This window comes from Helianthus annuus, chromosome 14 (genome assembly GCF_002127325.2).
Source record: "Helianthus annuus cultivar XRQ/B chromosome 14, HanXRQr2.0-SUNRISE, whole genome shotgun sequence".
Classification (NCBI taxonomy): domain Eukaryota; kingdom Viridiplantae; phylum Streptophyta; class Magnoliopsida; order Asterales; family Asteraceae; genus Helianthus; species Helianthus annuus.
The window spans coordinates 82868215-82874926 of record NC_035446.2 but is presented as its reverse complement, the minus strand read 5'-3'; the positions used below and the strand labels follow the sequence as shown (position 1 = coordinate 82874926).

The 6712-nt window shown below is 34.9% G+C and overlaps 1 long non-coding RNA gene across 1 annotated transcript; it reads right to left on the bottom strand.

The window, feature by feature from the left end:
* Positions 1–746: 746 nt before the first annotated feature.
* Positions 747–4719, bottom strand: LOC110905535. The gene is made up of 2 exons (XR_004878906.1): positions 4501–4719; positions 747–969 (listed from the first exon to the last, which is right to left on the bottom strand). It is a non-coding gene; the product is annotated as an uncharacterized LOC110905535 (long non-coding RNA).
* Between the last annotated feature and the right edge of the window lie 1993 nt (positions 4720–6712).

The following is a 6712-nucleotide window of genomic DNA, read 5'->3' as shown; positions in this document are numbered from 1 at the left end:
TACTATGTACTTTTTGTATCAGCCCCAAAAGATTCTTTCACTCTAGCCCTTGAAGTCTTCCTTCTTTCAACACAGCCCTTATACTTCAAGACCTGCATACTTAAACCCCTTGTCACAATAACAACCATGTAATAATAATAATAATAATAACAACTTTATAACACGTTGCACAATCTTGCAATATGAATTACATTCTTCTTTTTCAATATCCCCCACAATTCATACAGCAAACATCTCAACTAATCCCAGTTTTCCACATAAATGCTCATGCTGCAAATTGTTTAACCCTTTGGTAAACAGATCAGCTAACTGATCTTTAATTGAAAATTTTTTTCTGGACAAACAATACCATTAGCAATTTTTTCTCTAAAAAATGATAATCATTTTCAAAATTCTTAGTTCTCTCATGGAAAATTGGTAAGAAATGAAGATCAATTTCAAAATGCTTAGTTCACTCATGGAAAACTGGATTTAAAGCCATAGATATAGCAGATTAACTGTCACATTACAACTTAACATGTAACTTATAATCAACTTTCAATTCTCTTAAAATGTTTAAAATCCACATAACTTCACATGAAACAGAGCACATTGCTCTATACTCTGCTTCAGCAGTTGATCTAGACACAGTGTCACACTCACTCATAGGCGGAAGCGCAAGGTGTGAACTTGATTAGTTTCCATTACATACGATGTAAGTAAACAAACTATATGAATAAAATACGTACGATGTTTATCCATTCATCAACAAGAAATAGTTTACAAGTCATAAGTTGTTTCCAAAAGACATCACAAGTTATATTGTTTCATAAAAAAACTTGTACAAAAATAAAGTTTTAACAGATTGAGGTTTTGCATTCCATCTTTCGCACAAGGGCGGGAGATGTGAACTAAATCCTCCAAAAGGATGACATCGCTTTCTTGACATGCTCGTTCTTGTTTCATGAAGTGCAAGGATCCACTAGTTGCCTGAAATACTTGTAAGTTTGAAAAGTCAATATAAGGTTGGTGAATTCATGCGTTTGAGTTCGTATCAACGAATCTTCAAAACATTTGAAAGTTATTGTATCGAAAACCAGTATGTAAAAGTGTGGTATGTAAAGCGTCTATGAAATCGTTGATCATTAACGTTTTGCAAGGATACGTGTGACGACATAGGAAGCACTCAACCCTTGACGATTTAGCACCGATTCACTTCGGCTGGGACAATAAAAGCACTACATATGGCCACACAAGGACCCATGAGTGGGGCTCGCTCATACCCGATAGATCTACCCCTCTTGTTCCTTGGTCTTATAAAAGATTAATGGTGCTTAAGTTTCACCATATTCGCACATGATCTAGTTGTTTCATTCCATAGCTTAACCATACCATCGTAACATGTATTTCATCTCGAGAGTTGTAAAACTGAAAACGTTTAAAAGAAAAGGGGAGCATGAACTCAAAGTTTTGCGTCTGTATAAATGTGCTAGCAATGGGTATTCCAAACATGCGGTGCAACCTGCAAGTGTTCTAAATCGTTAGACACTTAGGTCTCTATTAGACCGTGTACACGTTGCTATCTTGAACGTCGTTAAGTTTGCATATGTTGTTTGATTGGAACCCTTGTTTATTGTTAATACGTTGGCCTTTGTTTTGTATGTTTGTTGTTAATATATATATATATATATATATACTACATATATATATATATATAGTAAATTACAAGTTTTGTCCTTTATGTTAACATCGTTTAACAAGCGGTGTCCTTTAGCGCAAAAGTTGACAAGTTTTGTACTTAATGTTCAAAAATCTTGCACGTTCTATCCTTTAGTCCAAACCCAGTTAGATTTATTGGTCAAATCAAATTACAAAAGGGTATTTTAGTCTTTTTACCCATTTATTTAATATTATACAAAAAATAAAACAGAGTATTTTAAAGCTTATTATTATTATAACTCTCTCTCTCTACCACTACCACCTCCTACCACCATCACCATCAACTCTCTCTCTCACCTTCACCCACCACCTCCATCTACACACCACCAAAAATCCAAATCAACACCCACAAAATCCCCCAAAACCAAAAAACAATTCCGGCCATTGAGTTTCCGGGCACCACCATTTGCAATCGTCCATAACTCCACCTCCACCGGACCACCACCACACCTAACCTACCACCACAACCACCCCTTCACCCACCGTCACCTCTAACCCACCACACACCCACCACCACTAAGCCAATCATCAGCATCGCACCCACCACCGTACACTTCCCACCACCGGTAGATCCACCATCACCATCGCACCGACCAAAATCAACCACCCACCACCGTACACCTCCCAAGAAATTATAGTTTATATCTTTACTTTGTTTTCATGATTTGTGTAGATTTCAACAAATGCAGCTGGTTTGATCGAATACAGGGTACATCCATTTTAGCTACAGAAATACTTCCCGTCACACGAGCATGACGGGACCCCACGAATCACATTGTTGCAGTTGCGAACGAATGGAAGCACGAGACAATATTTGTACTAGACGATGGTAGAAAATTTTGCCTGGAGTGTTTGGTCTGCAGTTTTGGATACTCATGAATGCCAACCACTTTACCTTGAAATTCAAGATTTTTAGAGAGAAAGAGCAGGGAGTGTGAGAGAGACAGAGAAGAGAGAGGGAAAGAGAGTTAGAGAGAGAAAGAGAGTGCAGACATGAAATTATATTTTATATCTTTACTTCTTTATTTTTACACATTTTATATCTTTACTTTTATATGTTTACACAATTAGTCCCTTGTTATAAATTATTTACTCAATAGTCCCTGAAAAGACGAAATAACAAAACTGCCCTCATGTGAAAGGCACATGACCAACTTTAACCAAAAATCTAACTAGGTTTGGCCTAGAGGATAGAACATGCAAGATTTGGGAACATTAAGTACAGAACTTGTTACCTTTTGCGCTAAAGAACACCGCCTGCAAAACGGTGTTAATGTAATTGACAAAACTTGTAATTTACTCATATATATATAATGTTTTGTATCCACGTTGTGTATAAACGGGCCTCGCCCTTCATGAGTCTTCATGCCTCGCACGAGTGTAAGTGGGCCTGGCCCATAAGTGTCTTCGTGCCTCGCACGAGTAGTAATGGGCCTAGCCCATATGCGTCTCCGTGTCTCGCACGGTGTAAGTGGGCTTAGCCTATAAGTGTTGAAAATATATATTTCAAAGGTCTAAAAATATATTATTTTTAGAGTTCGTCGTAGTAGTCGTTAATATATATTTTCGTATCGGGAATGCTCAAGTGCCGTCGATGAAATGCACACGTTCCTTGTCGTGACGATATAGCGACCGTTGTCGGTTACGATGTATTTAATTCATTACCGAACTTATAAAAAATATTTAGTGTCGGTTTAGTGTATATATATATATATATATATTATTTGTTTGTCTGGTGTCCATTTCATCCATTGTCCGTAACCATGTGTTGGGATATAATATGAGTATGCTCATATATATATTTTCCTATAGTTAACTTCCCAAGTATTAAACCCTTTGGGGTATATATGTATGTATGTATATATAACTTTCCATATACATTTTTATACTTGTTTATTTTCAAGTATTTGGAGGTTTTCATGTGTAGTGTATTTATATTTAGTTAGTAGTTCCCTAACTTCTTATACATACACATAAGTATTTATACACATAAGATGGAGTTTTCTAAGTATATATATATTTTATCATCCTAAAAATATATATAATTCCATTTTAACTTATGAAAATATACATAAGTATTTAAGAAAATATTTAGGAGTTTAGGACTTAAACTTTTCCATCAAGATTTGCCTAATCATGTTTAAGGTTACTAATCATGTTTAGTCATTTTAATCACCTTTTAATCACATCACGATTAGGATTTTAGAAAATTTCGCTATAGTTTCCCTATACTATGAGGTTTCCACGTTTTTTAAACGTATTTTTATACACTTTTTAATCCCAATATCATTTACATCACAAATCAGTTCCAAATAATACTCCATGCTTGAACACATAAAAACCTCTTGAAGATTCATGAACTTTTCTATATATATTTATCAAGATTACTAAAAATATCATTATTTTTATGTTCATCTTTTACTTTAACAAGTTTATATAACCCGCTTTAGATTGTATTTTCAAGATCATCACTTCAAAAATAAATTTTTAGCTTCTTGAATATCCTCATATTTATAAAATTACTTTCAAAAAGTTCATAGATTTCAAAGATGGTGATCTTGCTAGATCTAAACATCTTTATGTTTAGATCATATTTTTAAGCATCATTTCAAGATCATTATATCTAAACAACCTACATTACACTAATCATCATAATCAACACATAAACCACATATTTATGTAAGATTATTATGTTAGATTTAGGGTTCTAAGTGTTTTGTTTAGTGGGTTTCAAGATGATCAAGGTGTACTTTTGTAAACTACAAAGTATAATAAACATGAAAATGGGATGAGATGGCTTACTACTAGCAACAAGGGTAGGGAAGCAACTAATGAAGAAGATGAAGATTATAAGAAAGGGTTGAAGCTCCAATCCTTGCAAGAATGCTTCCTAGTGCATCTCCATGGCTAGAACTTGCTTAGATATTCATAATATGCTTCATATATGCTTGTAATGTGTGTGTGTTGTGTTGAAGAAAAAAGGGAGATGGGTGTGGCTTGTTGTTGTCGTGAACAAGAAGAGGAGAGGGAGGGGTTTTGTGAGTTGTTTGTATGTGTAACAGATAAGGTGGTAAAAATATCTACTAATTAACTAGTAAAAAAATAATGGTGGTTTGGTTGGGGAATGCTTTAAGCCGTAAGGCATGAAGAAAAAGAAAACAATTTTGTAGAGTTGAGTTTGACAAGTCATTGGTTGGTTTTCTAGAGGTTTAGATTCAATCATATAAATCATGGGTTTAATATTATTAAACTAGAGTTCTAGTACTAGCTTGTAGTAAAGAATGAAGTTACTGAGTCGAAGACCATAATCATACCTTTGTCAATTGTTTATTGGCAAGAGGAATTTGGTGGAATATCTTCGTGTGGGTTAGAATTCTCTTACCGGGTAATATGAATTCTGTTGCCAGCCTCCTAGATGTTCTAAATAAAGCCCCCAGGTCGAAAAAGTGAAAAAAATTGGTGAATACTGTGATGAAGGCGACGTTTTGGAGGATTTGGTATGCTAGAAACCAGAAAGTCTTCGAGGGAAAGCCCATACGGGTTATTGATTCAGTCGAGCAAATAAAGGAAGACTCGTTCCTGTGGATCAAGCACCGCTCCAATCTTCCAGCCGTCTCTTGGGAAGATTAGCTTGACTTTAACGTCTCAAGCCTTTTGTAGTTTGTGTTTTCCTTGTTTTCCTCGTTGTAAGCTTTCCAGCGGCTTACTGGCTCTTTATATACAGATATAAAGTGTTTTGCCGTTAAAAAAAAAGTAAAGAATGAAGACAAGTAGATTTTTATGATGTGAAAATTCGTTGAGGGAAGGGTCCCATTTGTTGATTTTATAACGAGTCATAAGGGTTTTGTCATGCATGTGTCTTAGTAAGTATGGGTTTTAGGAATGACATGCTATAAATAATATAATACGGAAAGCATGCAAGTGGATTTAATATGTCCAGCTTGACTTTTCCTTTCCTCTAATTATGTGGATCGATGGAGAGATAAGGAATGGAAACATGGGTCTTGTATAAATAACTAGTTTTTTCCTCGCTCGTGTTGCGGGACAATAAGCCGAATATTTCTTTCTCATAACATGTATGTCTATACAGAGGGTAAAATCGTAATTATATTTTGAACTGGAGGCGAAATTATAATTTTAAACTGAGAGCAAAATCATAATTTTGAGCTAGGGGGGGAACATAATTTTATTTTGAACTGTGGACAAAAACGTAATTTTGAGCTGAGGGCAGAATCGTAATTTTGAGCTAGAGAAAAAAAGAACATTTTATTTTGAATTAGGGGCAAAAACGTAATTTTAAATGGAGGGCAAAACCGTAATTTTAAATGGAGGGCAAAACCGTAATTTTAAACTGGGAACAAAATGAAAAATGAGTTTTTGAACCGAGGGCAAAAGCGTAATTTTAAGCTAGGGGCAAAATTATAATTTTATTTTGAGCTGGGGGCAAAAACATAATCTTAAACGAAGGACGAAAGCATAATTTTAAACTGGAAATAAAATTAAAAAAAATAGGTTGGTCCAATAGGGAAGTGCCAGGCAAGCTGCCTGACACTATTCCCTTAACTTGAAAATACTTGAACTGTGGGCAAAAACGTAATTTGAGCTGAGGGCAGAATCGTAATTTTGAGCTAGAGGAAAAAACAACATTTTATTTTGAACTGGGGGCAAAAACGTAATTTTAAACGGAGGGTAAAACCGTAATTTTAAACTGGGAACAAAATTAAAAATGAGTTTTTGACCCGAGGGCAAAAGCGTAATTTTGAGCTAGGGGCAAAATTATAGTTTTACTTTGAGCTGAGGGCAAAAACGTAATTTTAAACGAAGGACGAAAGCGTAATTTTAAACTGGAAGTAAAATTAAATTAAAAATTGGTTGGTCCAATAGAGAAGTGCCAGACAAGCTTGTCTGACACTATTCACTCAAGTTATAAATGTATATGTGGTAAATTGTTATAGATGTACAATTTCCAAGGTTGCAAAAAATCAAATAAAAAAATGGTCGTATAATTGGCACA